Source organism: Camelus bactrianus, chromosome 20, assembly GCF_048773025.1.
Source record: "Camelus bactrianus isolate YW-2024 breed Bactrian camel chromosome 20, ASM4877302v1, whole genome shotgun sequence".
Lineage (NCBI taxonomy): Eukaryota > Metazoa > Chordata > Mammalia > Artiodactyla > Camelidae > Camelus > Camelus bactrianus.
Genome location: NC_133558.1, coordinates 18,572,664 through 18,588,989, shown reverse-complemented (window position 1 = coordinate 18,588,989; position 16,326 = coordinate 18,572,664). Strand labels below are relative to the sequence as shown.

Genomic DNA, 16,326 nt, shown 5'->3' with positions numbered 1-16,326 from the left:
ATTTGGGGTTGTTAAGTTTTTGTTTTGTTGGTTTTTCAGTGCACAAGTGTGCCATCTTCTAACAACCAGGAATGCCATTTTGACTGAAGTTCTAACTAGCCTATTTTGCTAGAAACGCCTTTCACTCTACTTTTGGAATATCCACTCACTTGACGGTTCTAAATTACTACAATGGTGGAATCATAAGAACTTCTCTGACTTCATTCAGAGAAGCCCCTTCCTCCACAATGAGCACTCGGCTGGTGTCCACTCTTTCCCATTTCATGGTTGTTCTAAGTACTTTTTCTATGCTGCGGTGTGATTGCGTGTACGCGTTTTGTTAGGTTTGATGGGAATCTTATGTTCCAGGATTCTCTATCGCGGGTCTGCCTTTTCTACAGTCAATTTGTTTGAGACATGCGTGCACAGTAATTCTAATCGATTTCAATACAGCTTTTCACCTAATTGAGCACGATTTGATCAAAAAGGAAGCTTCACCTATTGCACAGCTGGCTCTGTGGCTTAGTTGGCTAAAGCGCCTGTCTCGTAAACAGGAGATCCTGGGTTCGAATCCCAGCGGGGCCTGTCTCTGTTCGTACTTGAGTCCTATTTTAGCAAATTTTTAGTCTGAAACCATCTATAATTACAGTGCCAAATGCACTGCCTAGAGCTTTTTAAATCTCTGCAACCCCTCCTCATTGTATCTTCAGTCTCAATGACTCTGTTTCTCTACTGGTGATCTATCATACGGAATTTAACTACTTGGATGTTCAAGATCAACTATGGATAGAGAATTTCCAAAATAAAATTGGAAACTTTTAATTCAAACCATTTAAAGAAATATTCTGCTGGTTTCTCAAACAACGAGCAACTTCACTTAAATTATACATAGATGAAAAGTGGTTGCAATTTATCGAACACTTACTATGCTGCATTTTGTGTATTTTCTCACATACCTTTAAATCCCTAAAAATACTCATGAAAGAAGCATTATCGTGCACATTTTACAGCTGAGAAAACTGAGACTTGGAGAGAGATAAAGTAACTTGCCCAAATCGTAGTTAGTAAATAAATAAACAAGCTAGGGTTTTAACCTAATATTTCTGAGTTCAAAGTCATGGTTTTAAATGTCAAATAATCTTATTTTAAAAATTAAACAATATCCAGTATGATTTAGAATAATAGTTCTTCAAATTGTATGACATATGAACTCATTAGATTATTTGCTGAGAACTTGCCTATGACCACCACTAACTGAAAAATTGTGCTCTACACTGGAAATTGACACAATATTGTAAACTGTCTATAACTCAATAATAAGAAAAAAAACGCACTAAGTCTTTTCCAAGAGATGTTAATAGGAAAAATGTAAATTTATCTTAAAAGACTAAAAAGCTAGTGTGAAAATCAACATTAGAGAGTGTCTAAATATTTGTAATAAGAAAAAACCAAAGCAACAACAACAACAAAACCCACCAAAACCCAAAACAACAACAAAATCCAACAGACACATGGATAAATTTTGTATATTCTTTGAAGGTGTTCACTGACCCTTTTAAGCTCTTGGATGTCCACAAACCAATGAAAAAAATCCTTGACGAATAGAATAAATCATAAATCAATGTTAAGGAAACATAGGCTGTTACAGAGGTATATTTTACTTCTTGATGTTGATTTTTATAGGACTATTATTCCCTGTCCTAGGCTGACTTAAATTGGGCCATTAGAGACAGACATCTGGTCGGCAGCGTCATGACTCTGGGCCAGCACGCCAATTTCAAGAAGTTATGTTTCTAGGTGTGAGATCACTGAAATGAGTTCTTGAAGAAAATCAATGCATACAGACAACTCTTACAACTGGCCCCAAGCAGCAGAAGATCTACCTTTATCTACTTTAGCTCATAACTATGAAATATTTAGTCAGCCTTTCATTCCAAAAATTATGTATTGTAATCCACATCCAGCATATTGAAAAGTAAGATGAATAGGTCTGGCCTCCACCTCCAAGGGGATGAGAGCTTAGGGGAAAGGGAGGAGGAGCTAGAAATCAACTACATAATCACAAACAGAAGTATAATAACATGACTATGATAAATGCTACAAAAAAGAATGAGATTTAGGAGAACATAGATGAGAGATTTTCTTTAATCAGAGAGGTCATAGAGGGAGAGACTTGAGTTGCAAAAAAGGGAAAGAATTTGTAGAAAAGAGAGGCAGAGAAATTACCCAATCAGAGAAAGCCAGACTACATGCATAGGACTGAAGGAAAGCCAATAGGGCTAGAACGTAAAGAATATGTGCAGATAGGATGAGAAGTGAGGCCGGAAAGGGATAGGGGTAAACCATCACAGGCCTGTATTGGCTATGTTGGGGAGTTTTAGTTTTATACTAAAGCAATCGGAATGCATGTGGAAGTCAATATGAATATGTAATCATGAAAAATTACTAATCAAGAGAAAAATCTGGGAAGTTTCAGATTTATTTTCCTAAGTTCTTTATTGTTTTCTTTTTGGAAAGGAAATTTAAGATGGGAAAGAGTAGATTGTAAGCAACTTTACCAGAAGTACAGAAAGCGTAAATGTAAGAGGTAATAAAAGGGAACTGGCATCAAGTTTCAGGGAGAAAATCCCCCCAAATGAGAAAGAGCCTATTTCTGTAATTTCAAGAGTTGTATTGCTCACAAGTGACTTTTTCCCCCCGAGAGTTTGATGGGGCCTTGGCGTCTGAAGCAAGGTAAATTTTTTTGAGCAGCATATCAGCATATTTTACTTTCAAACTAGGATGAAACCTGATTTAGCAGTTTAAGTTTTAAATTGCTCAATTTGTCAGCAGTGCTGAAAACCGCCTGTATCTGTTTATCGTGGTCCAACATTTTTAAAAATGTTAGTGGATAGATGCTGAGCAGCTGGAGATGCCGGGGATCGAACCCGGGGCCTCATGCGTGCAAAGCATGCGCTCTACCATTGAGCTACATCCCCAAGATACTAACTTTATCAGATGGTGGTGTACTTAATAGGGCCTCAGAATATTTTTCTTAAGAATATATGATCAACTTTCCCCCCATACATATTTTGTTTACTTTGTTGTGCAAGAATTATATGAATTTCACAAGTCTTGACAACCAGAAAAAAAAAAGTGTTACTTAAATCAGTGTCACTAAAGCCGTTGGATTCTCTTGAACCTGACCAGACACAGCTCAGAAAAAGTGGTTGTAATATTGGCTTTTATCCCAGCAGGACCCTGAATGTAAGTCATTCAGATCAAGAGTCTTTTGGAAAGCCTGTCATCAGAAAACATAGAACCATAAATGGCTACAGCAAACCACTGGGAAATTTCATGATGTAGTACAAAGTCAAACTGTAAACAGAAGCCAATCCAGCTGGGGAAAGAACTGGGAGAGAGCCATCCTGCAAGGTGCAGCCAATCCAGGTTCTGGGCTTGGAATTCTTTACAGTCAGTATGTGTGTAATTCTCAGCCTGGTCCAAGAAGAAAAATCCCATTTAGTAGATTGGGTAAGGAAACCTATATCCTGTGGAATAAACGTGTAAGAGAGATGCTTTGGCCGAAATTTGAGAACAGCCACCCACTACTGCAAACCCAAATTGGTCCCGAAATGCAACTCTTGACTTCTAATTACTTGGCCAAGTCTTGTCTTCCAAGATTCCTGGAGTCCTCAATTTCTGATCAAGAATGTGGTATACTTTCTGTCTGCTGCTGTAGTTACGCACGCTTGTCTTTGCCAGAGCACTTGTCCTACTGTTTACATATTTGTGAATCCTCCTCTCCCACACACACTTCATTGCAAGATTCTCTGTTCTGTAACATACATCCTGAACAGAGTATACCTTTATATTTTACCATTCTTTATTGTGTGGCCGCGATGTGCAAGGCTCTATGCTAACGGCTTGATGCAGTTATGAGAAAAATCAATCACAGGCTTGGCCCTCCTGAAGCTGTCTTACTAGAGAAGGAAGCAAAGAATTAAATAACAAATCTACAGTTATTAACTGTGCTAAATGGTGTCAAGGGGAATTACATGGAACATGTGGATGCTATCATTTACTAAGCATTTATTCAGTCTACCTGATTATGTTTCTATGAATGTAGATTGAAGGCCTTGCAGAATTTGTAGCTACAAGCCATACTCTTTGGGGGGATTTATTGGTCAACAAGGAAAAGAAATAAGTTTCACGTGTGGGGATGTAGCTCAGTGGTAGAGCGCATGCTTTGCATGTATGAGGTCTCGGGTTCGATCCCCGGCATCTCCACTTTACTTAAACACCTGTGTAGGAATTCCAACTGATTGCTCACTACTGTTTAAGCCTTGGAAGGAATTATAGTAAAACATAGGTAATGGAGTCTTTTAAACCTGTGATTTAGGTGTAATTGAACTACCGGGAACACATTGTTCAAAGTCCCCCATTTAATAGAAATTGTAAGTCTACCACTACCTAAATACTTCAGAACACCTTCGAATTTTATGACACTTTTATGACACATTAGTCCTTATTGTCCCCAAATGATTATCAAGCTTCCTCTAAAATGGGGTTTACATTCAGGCAGGCATCAGTTGACTGAAGGTGAAATATAGTTCTATGAAGCTTGGTTGAAGATGATTCTACCCTCTTTTCTTGGCTATTTGGATCTCAAGACTTGGACTTTGAGCTTTATATCAGAATTGTTTGAGCTATTTAAGATACCCCCTTTTTTTTCGATCCTGGTTCACCAATATGCTCCTTTTTTGACTCATATATACAACCTATTGTGAGCCAGTTTTTCAATTGCTTGTTGAATGAGTGATGGTCTGGTTCAACTGAATCTAAGGTGACTTGAGTGAATTAAATATTAACTATTTCTTCTCATCAGAAAGACCTGAATTACTGACATATATACATATATATTATTGGTTCTGTTTCTCTGGAGAACCCTGACTAGTACAACGACAGATTGGGAGAAATTATTTGCAATATTTAATATCAACAATAAAATAATTTCTAGAATATTCAAAGAAAACCAGCAAATCAGTAATAAACCTGCCAACTCTTGCCATTATTCAGATTTTTCTTTTCAACACTTTTATTGAGGTATAACTGACATACAAAGGACTGTACATATTTAATGCATTTGATCATAAGCAAACACCTCTTATATCATCACCACAAACCAGGTAACAGACATATCCACCACCTCCCAAAGTTTCCTTATGGCCTTTTGTTGTTGCTGTTGTTGTGGTTGTGTGTATGTGTGTTTGTGTGTGTGTGAGAGAGAGAGAAGTATCTACCCTTTTAACAAATTTTGAAGTGCACAATAGCTTATTGTTAACTATAGGCACTACGTTGCACATCAGATCTCTAATATCATCCAGCATAACTGAAACTCTGTACCCATCAAACAACAACTCCCCATTTCCTCCACCCTCCCCAGTCCCTAGCAATCACTTTTGTATTTTCTGTCTCTATGAGTTTGTCTATTATAGACTACTGGCTATTGACTAGTAATTCTTCTTAATAAATATCCAAAGTGGGATTGCTGGATTATTTGGGAGTTCTATTTTTACTTTTTTGAAGACTTTTAGTGGTGTTTTCCATAACTGTTGCACCATTTCACATTCTCACCAACAGTGTACAAGGGTCTCAATTTCTCCATGTCCTCACAAACCCTTTATTTTTTAATAATAGCCATCCTAACAGGTTTGAGGTGATGTCTCACTGTAGTTTTGATTTACCTTATAAGTACATCATCATGTTTTATACTTTAACTATATCCTACAACTTTATAATTTGTAATTGTATAATTACAATTTTGTCAATTATACCTCAATAAAGCTGAAAGAAAACTATATACAGTGCAATGATTTTCGAGAAACACATGCCATGTACTACTGAAACTAATATATTTTATGTCATTTATAACTCAAAAATATTTTTTAAAAAGAAACAGAAAAGCAATTCTTTGATGAAACTAAAAATGAAAATATATCTAATATACAAATAAAGCATATAATATATATATTAAGTATTAAATTTTTAACTTTTTGTTTTGGTCACTAAAACAGTGTAGAAATCATACTAAAATGAGTACTCATGTACCCGTGTTGGGTAATAACCCAAACTTCAGCATTTATCATAATTTTGTTGTTCTTATTTTATTTGTTTTTTTTTTTTCCTCCAGGACTAAAAATCAAATTCCAGACATTAGACTAATTTTGACCATAAATATTTTAGTTATAAATTTTCTTTTTAACACTGCCATAATAACATCACAACCAGCAAAAATAATAAAACTTCTTAATACAATCGAATCCTCAGTACATGTGTGATTTTTGCTCCAAGAAGTCTTCAGAATTCAGAAGAAAGTGAAGGAAACTGAAGTCCTGTTATGTTTATCTGTTTTCTTCTTTTGTGTTTTTAGCTTGGAATCCAAGGAAATCAGGCCAATTATCTTTTTTAAACGCTAGTCACATTTGACCTAGGCTGTTTCTGATGGTGGTAATGTTCTTGGGGCAGAAATTGGGTACCACAAAGGTAGTACAAGTAGGCAGAAAATTCAGTGTAAGAAGACAACAGGTTTAAAGGGAGAAATGAAAGGAAAAGTGGTCCAATTACATTCTCTCAAAAACTGGTGGAGGTGCCGGGGATTGAACCCAGGACCTCGTACATGCTAAGCACGCGCTCTACCACTGAGCTACACCCCCAACAGTAAGTACTCCTCCTTAGATTCCTTTCGTGATTTATAATCATTATTTCTTTGCCTCTTAAGGACTTAGCAAACTGCAGAGAAAATGTGGATGTAAACTTCTCCATTTGCGGAACAGACTGCGCAGCGACCTCATAAGAAAGCGAGAGAATGAGATTCCAAAGGAAGGAAGCTGAAAAGAGACAGCTTCCACTCCTCTTTCCACACGTAAGGCTTCAGGAGGCGGAAGCAGGAGGCTGGGCAGCCAGGGTACCGACTGAGAAGGTGGCGTTGGGAAGAGAGCAGAGGTGGAATCAAAAAGGGTCCTCTCCTGAAGCGCTCCTTTTCCCGGGTCCAACACCACCTCCCTTGGAACAAAGACTCTCAAATTATCTAGATTTCCGGAAGTCAAAAAAAAAAAAAATCCACTGAATGTTCCGTGGTGATGGCAGGGAACGTCCCCGTGGGTTCACGATGTCCTGGATCGATCACTTAGGACAAACTGGAAGTACGAGCCGGGGTGACAGGCATCACGTAAGGAGCCCAGATAGTCCACCTGAGCAACATTTGCCTCCCGCAAAACCCTGGCTGCCCCCTGTTGTGCGGAGCTGATGAAAGGAGGGGTTGTTACTTAGATAAAAGGTGAAAAGGCAAGGCAGGGCTGGCTTCTGTTTCTCCATGACCAGTCCTTTTGGGAACCGGGAAACTATGAAGAATTATTAGTACCTCGGATGGTTTGGGGAGCTAGGGGGAAGCTTCCTATTATTTTAAGGAACCGGCCGGTCCCAATTCACAGCCATTGATTTCTCGGGCACGTGCAGCACAGCCTCTCTTTCTCTCCCTCTGAAACAATTTTAAAATTTGAAAACATAAAAGTAGCACCCCAAGATAATCATATACCTTTTATCTAGACTTAGCTATTGTTAATATTTTACCCCATGTGCTTTATCCTTTGCTTCCTCTCTCCCATTTGAGAGATACATCATGTTCATTTACCCTAAAATAATTTTACTACTGTATTTCCTACGATACCGCTGTACTATTATGAACTTTAGTAAATTTAACATAGTAAATAGCTATACTTAATCTACAGTCTGCATTCCAATTTGACCAATTGTCCCGATTTCCCCGCAGCATACAGGATCTAGTCTAGTATCAGGTGTTCATCTAGATGGCATGTCTTTTTAGTTTTCTTTAATCTGGAATATTTCCTCAGACTTTCTTTGTCTTTTATGACATTGACATGCAATTTGAATAATAGTGCATTTTTTTCTTTTCTTTTAAAAAATAGACTATCTTTCACTGTGGTTTTGATCGATGTTCCCATGACTAGATTCAGGTTATGCATTCCCCAGAGCAATATAATATAGATAATGTTGTGTGCTTCTTAAAGTATCATGCTGGAGACAGTCTGGTAAAGACTTTCCATCACTCATTGGTGAATTTAATTTTGATCACCTGGTTTGTAGGACTGTTCCTCATCAAAATCTCCCCCAAGATTCAACATCCACTATCTGAACAAATCTTTAGTATGATAGTTGCAAAATAATGATTTTTCCAAATCCAGCTCTCCCACCACATTTATAGTCAGTGCTTGGCATGCTACTAAGCCTATTTTCCCCCCATTATTTTCTTCATTTATCAATGTATCATTTGTATGAATTTCTATTTTTTTCCCAGTGGTTTATAATTGATTACAATACTCAACTATTTTGGTGTACTAATAGTTCCAGATTCGTCCAGTGGAAGTCCCTTCAAACTGGCTTCCTATGCCTGTTTGCAATGTCCCCATCATTTTTTGAGTAATTTTTACTTTCTAAGCCACTCTCTTATTCCCACTCTCCTAGGCTGAGTCTGTCCTCGTGTCCAGTAAATCAACACCCAACCCTGGGATCCTGTCCAACGGAAGTGGATGAGGTTGCTGATGATCAGGATGAGAATTTGGGCCAGGGAGGTTTTTATTTTGTTTTGTTTTGTTTTGTTTTTAAACTGATTCTCACTTCCTCTGTTTTCCTATGAAAACAGTCTGTTGGTTCCTCAAAGAGCTAAACACAGAGGTACCATATGATCCAGCAATCCTACCCTGAAAAAGAATTGAAAATAAGGACTCAGATACTTGTATGCGAATGTTCACTGCAGCGTTATTTACAATAGTCAAAAAATTGAAACAACTTAAGTGTCCAGCAACAGTTGAATGGAGAAACAAAATAACATACAATGGAATATAATTCAACTTTAAAAAGGAATGAAATTCTGATACATGCTACATAATGAACCTTGAAAACACGTTAAGTGAAATAAGCCAGACACAGTAGGACAAATATTGTATGATTCCACTTATATGAAATATCTAGAATAAACAATTCCTAGAGTCAGAAAATAGTTTAGAAGTTACCAAGGGCTACACCAAAGATAAGAGAAGGTCTAAAATCAACCAGAGAGAATGGATAGATCTCCAGCAAAGGAAGAAAAATTAGAATGTTAACAGGAGTCTAACTTCCATGATAAAATCTGGGAAAAATAAATTCTATTTTAGAAGAACTGAAATAAAAATAATTGTCAATCTAGAATTGTGTATTCATCAAACATGGCTACTTTCCCCCTCTCCCTGCTGGAAGTGTGAGGGGGATTTTTCTCTGATCTTCAAAGTAAGAACCTGGTAGAGCTTCTGGAGATAGAACTTAGGAAAGTATGGGGCCCTCCCAGGATGGGTCCTCACTGGAGTTTTTAACTTACCAGCTATTCTACTATGCGTCTCCAAAAATTTGTTGACTATAGTTTAAGTTTTCCTACCCAGGTACTGGTTTCAGCTGCTAGCTTCTGTTCCTGGGTTTATGCTCCTGGTAAACTGTGATTCTCTTTGTCCAGTCTCTGCCTGTCTTTCCAGGTTTCAGGGCAGCAGCTTGCCTTGTGACTTCAATTCTCTGATGCTTTGCAGTTTTTTCAGCTTTTTTCTTGTTGTGAGGATGGGAGTGATGACTTCCAAGCTCTTTATATGTTGGACTGGAAACTGGAAGTCCTATTTTAATCTTTTTTAATTTACATAATTAATATATGCTTGGGACTAAGGAAAAAATAAGGCCTTGTAAAAATGATACAGGATGTATAAAGTCCCATAATTTCAGCCTTAGAGAAACCAACTTTTGACAGTTAGTAGATATTCCTGCAGATATTTTTAATGTCAATACCACTCAAGGCTTTTCAGAAGTTGCAAAAGTCCATGGCATTTCCATTTTTTTAGGCTTTAAGCATATCAAAAAGCACAATAGGAAGATTTTCAAAATTGGGATGAATTTGAAGTAATTATGTTTAAAGGTGAATTCTTTTGATACCAGTGACACCAAATACAGTAATTACATGTAAAATGTACTTTGGCAGTAATAAGAAAAATCCAAATTTAAGCCTTCATAAAATTGAGGCTATGGCTAAATGGTCCTTGCTGATACTATCTAAAACTCTTTGTCAATCTACTTATACATATATTTAAAATAATAATAGTAACAAAGCTATACATAATGTACTTCCACTTTCTTCCCCTTTCACTTAATAATTGTGTTTTAGAAAGGTTTTAATTAAATTTTAATAGGGATTATAGAATTATTCTCTAATGTATTTCTCCCAATTTGTATTCCCACAACACTGTTTCAAAACACATCCCTTCCAATCCTCTTGCCCAGACTTGTTATTATTGATGTTATAAATATTTGTCAACCTGGTAGAAGGGAGAGTATTATATATTACTGTTTTAATTAGCATACTTTTGGTATATATGAAATGGAGCTTCTTATAGTATGTTTGTTAGCTATTTGATTTTCTACTTCTGTGGATTGCCTGTAGTGATATTGTTTCTTTTTTTTCCTCTGCTGGTTCTCTTTCTTATGAAGAAAATAATGACAATATAAAGAACTTACATAGTGATTCTAAGTACCAGGCATTTAAAAGCACTTTACATATTCATTTAATACTCACAGCATCCCCGTAGTATTACTTATTAGCCCAAGAAATTTAAATGTTGAAAATAGTCTCTCTGTGTACCTTGATTTTTGGTGTTTGGTGGTTCTTTCATTAAAAAAATCTAGATTTTTATCATTCATTCATTCTTTCACTCAAGAATAGTTATGGTGTGCTTACTACATGTCAATGCACTGGGTGTAATGTAATGAATAGAGAAATATGATCCCTGCCCTTTGGAGGGGATTGGAAGGAAAATTGTCTAAATAAAATCTTTGTTAACCTAAGAGCGGGAATTTCCCCCTCAAAGTTTGTATTGGAAAATAGTTTTGAAGACACTGGTATAAAATTAGTTTTTCCTGGAAGTATAGAAGAGGGACATAAAGAAGCGAAACATAAGGGATTTGACCAGCAGAATGGTAGTCATAGCTCAAGACTTAAGGAAAATCATAAAAACGAACTTCACTGTAAATACATACATACATACATACATACATACATACATACATACATTGACTCATTAAATGAATAAATTCTTAGTCCTCTATACCATGGAATATAGGTGAGTTTCCCCATGCTGGGTGCTTGGACGTTGAAAGTGAATTTATGAAATTCAGTAAAGGAATGTGAGAGGAAAAGAAGGTCATTCTTGCCAATAGGAGAACCAAAGTGGAGCTTTCACAGGAAGGAAAGAGCAACAGTGTTTTGGCATGTGAGAATCTTTTCATATTTTTCTCCAAAATCCTGCACTAAATATAGAAAAGCAGTTGAACCCTAGTGAGTGAAAGAAGTTTCTTGATGCTAGGTGTATTTGAAGTTGTCAAGTTCAGCTTCCTCCTAGGGGGCGGGAGTGAGGGTGGAATTGTGGAGGCGGAAGGGAATGGATAGGAAACTGGTTAAATGGCCTGCCCAAGGTCACACGATGAGTGAGACAGAACCACAATCATGACCCAGGCGTCCTGGCTCCTGCACTAGTGGGGCTTTCTCCAACCGGCCTTTCTTGGTGTCCGTTGTAGCCACCATAAATTAGTCGTACACTCTGACTCCAATCTACTCGAAAACCCCGTTGGGGGTTTCTACTTTTTTTCCAACCTCGTTTGCTGTATGTCGCAGACTGATTAATGCTAAGCCCCAGAGAAGGTAGCAATACAGAAATGAAGGCGTCTCCTAGCAATCCTGCATATTTCAGAATGTAAGAATTACAGAGCCAGGTTTTGTTGTTTCCTGGTTTCTGCCAGAAAATAGGAATCCCGAGAGATATTGTAATTAGGACGTAGGGAATTCGGCCCCTCGAATGCAGAATGCAGTGGGAGAGGGACCCTGGTCTCTGGGAGAACTCAAAGCAGCCGACAGGAGACGCGTCAGGAAATCAGGGTTGAAATCCTGGCTATGTTCATTCATTCACTCATGCGTTCAACAAGGATCTGTGTATTTAACGCCGAAGCGTACTGGTTTAACCTGTTCATTTTATATGTGCCAAATAATCGAACCACTTTAAGCGTCATTTATCAGTTTTGTGGTTGCTGTGAAATGTATCTAAAAATATCTGATTGTGGGTATGAGGATTGAGTTAGGATTAAACCGAAAAAGGAAGAAAAAAAAAACGGAATTCAATACGATACTGCAGAACGAATTGCATGGATGAAGGACATGATTTTGCCTCATTAGCATCTGAGGAGGTGCCATCATCAGCAGACGAGGTGGCCGAGTGGTTAAGGCGATGGACTGCTAATCCATTGTGCTCTGCACGCGTGGGTTCGAATCCCACCCTCGTCGCGAGGTTCTCTTTGGACATCTGCCTGGGTACCTGAAAGGCAGTGGTTCCACGAGAACAGCCCCTTTACCGGAATAGTTCCGTATTCGCCGCTTAGTTGTGAGTACGGTCAGTATTTACCGTCAGATGCTTGTTTATACTCACGCGGAGCGGTCAGATTTTTCTGAGGAGGCAATTAGTTAATTGACGGGGCATAGGAAAATATTGCCTAAACCGATATGTACAGCAAATATGTACTTGCAGGATATTTTCAGCCTATTTTTAACTACTGCAATTTTCACCCAGTTTGCTCATTTAAAGTGTCCCCCTTCCCAATAAACTACTTAAACGTTACTAAGGATCTCTGGCTTTCTGGAGGAGGGTATGTTGCTTCCCAGGAGAATTATTCGGTCTTCAGTTTTGAACAGAGTAGGAGACCGGAATACTGCTGTATGTGACGACAAATGTGCTGTGTAAAGCAGCAGAATGTGTTGTTTCATGTTCAGATGTCTTGCCAGGAAGTACAAAAGCGTCTCCTCAGAGGTCCCACCGAGATTCGAACTCGGATTGCTGGATTCAAAGTCCAGAGTGCTAACCATTACACCATGGGACCAACTGAGAAAGCAAATAGCTATCCTTAGTGGTGGTTAAATAATTCCTCCATAATAACTTCGGTAGCTCCAGTGCAAAAGCGTTAGGTCAGGCTTCAGTGCGGTAGACACTAAGTCAGATAACAGATAATGAAATCTGATGCTTTATTGTTGCTGGGGAAGAGGTAATGGGAAATTATAATTTGAAGCAATCTGAGCACTCTCTCTTCCGCTTCCGCCAGGAGCATAAATTAGCTTTCTGAAAGACCAGCAGGGGCGGATCCAGATTTTTGTGAAGTCTGAAGCTTCACAATTTAGGAGGTCCTTTTTAAGAAAAAGAATAGACTTTATCAACACAAAATTAGATACAGCCACTCCAAGGCATGTATGATGTATGCGAGAAAAGTTGGAGTAAAAAGAGGCTGCAGTCTTCACCAATTTCCACTATAAAATACTTTTGCAAGTTTCACAAAAACATCTGTTCATACAGGGCGACCCCTTTCAGGGCCTTGGAAAGGGCTCAGGCAAGTAAGGTGTCTTGAGGCACTTAGTGAGACTTTGGATAAATATCCCTCCAAAGAGCAGTTTGGCAATATCTATCAAAATAATCTCTAGCTCAGCAATTTTTCCTTAAAAACTCATCCTATAGAAATACAAAATATTTTAAAAAACTAAAATGTATGTCTAAGGATGCTCACTGTAATATTTTGCAATATCAGAAACTTGAAAATGTGTCCATCCATTTAATGGGAATAATAAACATCTACTAAAAAGAACGGGATAGATGTATGTACCCAGAGGTTGGTTTGACACTTTTTTTTTTTTTGCAAGTTTATGATTTTATTTAGTGTGTTAATATCACCTCATTGAGAAGACATGCAATTTTTAAAAGTTGGAGTCAAATTCACATAACATAAAGTTAACTGTTTTGAAGTGAACCATCCGGTGGCAGTTAGGACATTCAGAGTTTGTCCAACAATCATCTTTATCTAGTTCCCATACATTTTCATCACCTTAAAAGGAAACCTGATACCCATTAAGCAGTCACTGTTCCATTTCTCCTTCCCCTCAACCCCTGGCTACCATTAAAATGCTTTCTGTTTCTATGGATTGATCTATTCTGGATATTTAGTTTAAATGGAGTCATACAATATGTGACGTTTTGTGTCTAGCTTCTTGTGCTTAACATGTGTTTTCAAGTTTCCATGTTGTAGCCTGTATCAGTACTTATTTCTTTCTATGATTGAATAACATTCACTCGGTTTGGCAAGTTTTTGGGGAGGATTTAGTCTAAGTTTAAAACAAACAAAACCTGGAATGTTCTGAATCGTAATATATAGCATGACCTAATTTTTGTAAGTCATAGTTTATGAGTTTATGTATTCATTTTTAAAATAGGTTTGAGGAATATATCCCAAACTCTTGACATGAGTTTTTCTGAGAAGTGGAATTGGAAATGAAGGAATGTCTCACTTTTTGCCGTGTTCACTTCTGTGATATATATATATTTCACGTTAGTAATTAAAAGTGAAAATCCCCCCCCCCAAATTTAATGCCCTTCAGTTGAGGACTTAGAAGTCATGTTTACTCCTACGTTCTCAGCATGTCCATGATCTTGGCACGCAGAAAATGAAAGAGGTGGAAGCTAGAATCCCTGACTGCAAAGGATTAGCGGTTGATTAGGGGAAAACCACAAAAGATAATTGCAACACGTTAATAGTGGCTAGGAAAATGAATGGGGAGCTCCATCTCTGTCCTTTGAGGAGCTGATGACTTGGGCACATAGACAAAAATTTTATATACAATTTCACTGGGTTTAGCGACACACCCAAGGCCATTTGCAGATCCCAAGGGTAAGAATTTTTGATTTAGAGATTTTGAAACAAAAGAAATATTCTGATTCTTCAGTCTCTTGAATCAGAAATGCCAAAATGTGAGTAATCAATACGGAACGAAGTAGAATGAAAGAGAGAATAGGGAAAGGAAGCCATTCAGCAATTCAACAAACATTCCTCGAGCATATTATTTACTGAGCGCTCTTAACAAGGCCACAGGGGCACGCTGGGTGGGCAGGAGGAAGGGGAATCAAGGCTGGCACTTGCGATGTGCTTCTAGACCTCCGGCAGAAACCGGCTCCTCAGCTTTTTCCTCTTGAAACAGAGTTTTCTCTTTGCTTAACTGCATCCACTCTAGCACTGCCAGCCTCGTGCATCTTCAAATACTTTGCCTGGCAGAGCACACTCCCTGAAGGAGCATGAGCCAGTTGGGAATTTTCTGGTTGCCCCAATCCAGTGACTAGTTAGACTCTGAAAACACGTCCCGACTTTTCTCGTTAGTTTTTTGGGGCCAGTTTCCCGGAGTTGTTTACAGTGTCGTTCACAGAGCCAGAAATGGTATAAATGGCTATTGCTGTAGTTAGGGGAGGAAGATCACTATATAGGTCTTGATTTTTCCCATCTGTAAAATAGTGTTACGGAAACGACAGGCCAGTCAAGAAACAAGCACCACTCGGAGGGTTGGAGTACCCAGATGTATTACGCCGGCGGGCTCAGAGGGGCTTCTGCTCCGAAGCTCTGAGCACCTTCAAGATGTGCACATGAGGTTTTATAGGGTAAAGTACAAGCTTGGGGTATTCGGCCAATAGGCATGGAACAGCTTTAGCAGCAGCAGCATCACAAAAGTGGAGGTGGGGAGGCAGCAAACCAACATTCCAAAGCCAGATATGTATCTTTGAAAATCCAGCTGGCTAGCAAAAAAAAAAAAAAAAAAAAAAAAAAAAAAAAAAAAAAACAAACATTAACAGCAAACCAACACTAATTAACTTAGATTTACAAGTTAGTCTAGCAGAACTCAGATCAGTATTCCAATACTTAGATTTGTGAGTTATCTTGTTAGACCAGCCCAGCCTCTCCTTCACATTCCTAGACTTATGAGTTATCTTGTCAGACCAGCCCGGTTTTTCCTTCACATTAGATCTTACAGTTCTTTTTCGAGTCTGATTTATGGTGACTGGGAAAGGAGACGGTGGCTCAAATCTCACAAGAAAAGGCCGGGCGGAGCCCACAAATTCCCTGACTTGGCATTCGCGGCAGAGAGGCTCTTCTACGTTTGTCTTAGGATGCCGTGGTGAGTACCGCGGGTCTGAGTGCTAGAGATACGGTTTATCATCGTGACAAGAAAACCCAGAGCAGCCTCTACCCTAGCTCTACTCACCCCGTGAACCTTTTTTCCGCCGAATGACAGAGAACTGGGTAACTAGGGAGTGAAGGCTCTGTACAGTTTACAGAGTACTTGCTTCCCGACCTTCACGAGTCCCCGGTACCACGACCACCGAGATGAGATGACCACCTGGAATCCTAGAGCGGAACCGGAAGTGA

At 38.5% G+C, this 16,326-nt stretch overlaps 1 long non-coding RNA gene and 6 other non-coding genes across 7 annotated transcripts; 3 read left to right on the top strand and 4 right to left on the bottom strand.

Annotated features, from left to right (window-relative positions):
* Nucleotides 1-490: 490 nt before the first annotated feature.
* On the top strand, nt 491-564 carry TRNAT-CGU (transfer RNA threonine (anticodon CGU)). Its single transcript has one exon. It is a non-coding gene; the product is annotated as a tRNA-Thr (tRNA).
* Nucleotides 565-2,885: 2,321 nt separating this feature from the next.
* Nucleotides 2,886-2,957, bottom strand: TRNAA-UGC (transfer RNA alanine (anticodon UGC)). Its single transcript has one exon. It is a non-coding gene; the product is annotated as a tRNA-Ala (tRNA).
* Nucleotides 2,958-4,176: 1,219 nt separating this feature from the next.
* TRNAA-UGC (transfer RNA alanine (anticodon UGC)) lies at nt 4,177-4,248 on the top strand. Its single transcript has one exon. It is a non-coding gene; the product is annotated as a tRNA-Ala (tRNA).
* A 2,354-nt stretch (nt 4,249-6,602) lies between these two features.
* On the bottom strand, nt 6,603-6,674 carry TRNAA-AGC (transfer RNA alanine (anticodon AGC)). Its single transcript has one exon. It is a non-coding gene; the product is annotated as a tRNA-Ala (tRNA).
* Nucleotides 6,675-12,300: 5,626 nt separating this feature from the next.
* Nucleotides 12,301-12,382, top strand: TRNAS-GCU (transfer RNA serine (anticodon GCU)). Its single transcript has one exon. It is a non-coding gene; the product is annotated as a tRNA-Ser (tRNA).
* Nucleotides 12,383-12,900: 518 nt separating this feature from the next.
* On the bottom strand, nt 12,901-12,972 carry TRNAQ-UUG (transfer RNA glutamine (anticodon UUG)). The gene has a single exon. It is a non-coding gene; the product is annotated as a tRNA-Gln (tRNA).
* A 2,488-nt stretch (nt 12,973-15,460) lies between these two features.
* Nucleotides 15,461-16,312, bottom strand: LOC141574218 (uncharacterized). Its single transcript, XR_012501014.1, has 2 exons — nt 16,163-16,312; nt 15,461-15,695 (listed from the first exon to the last, which is right to left on the bottom strand). It is a non-coding gene; the product is annotated as an uncharacterized LOC141574218 (long non-coding RNA).
* Between the last annotated feature and the right edge of the window lie 14 nt (nt 16,313-16,326).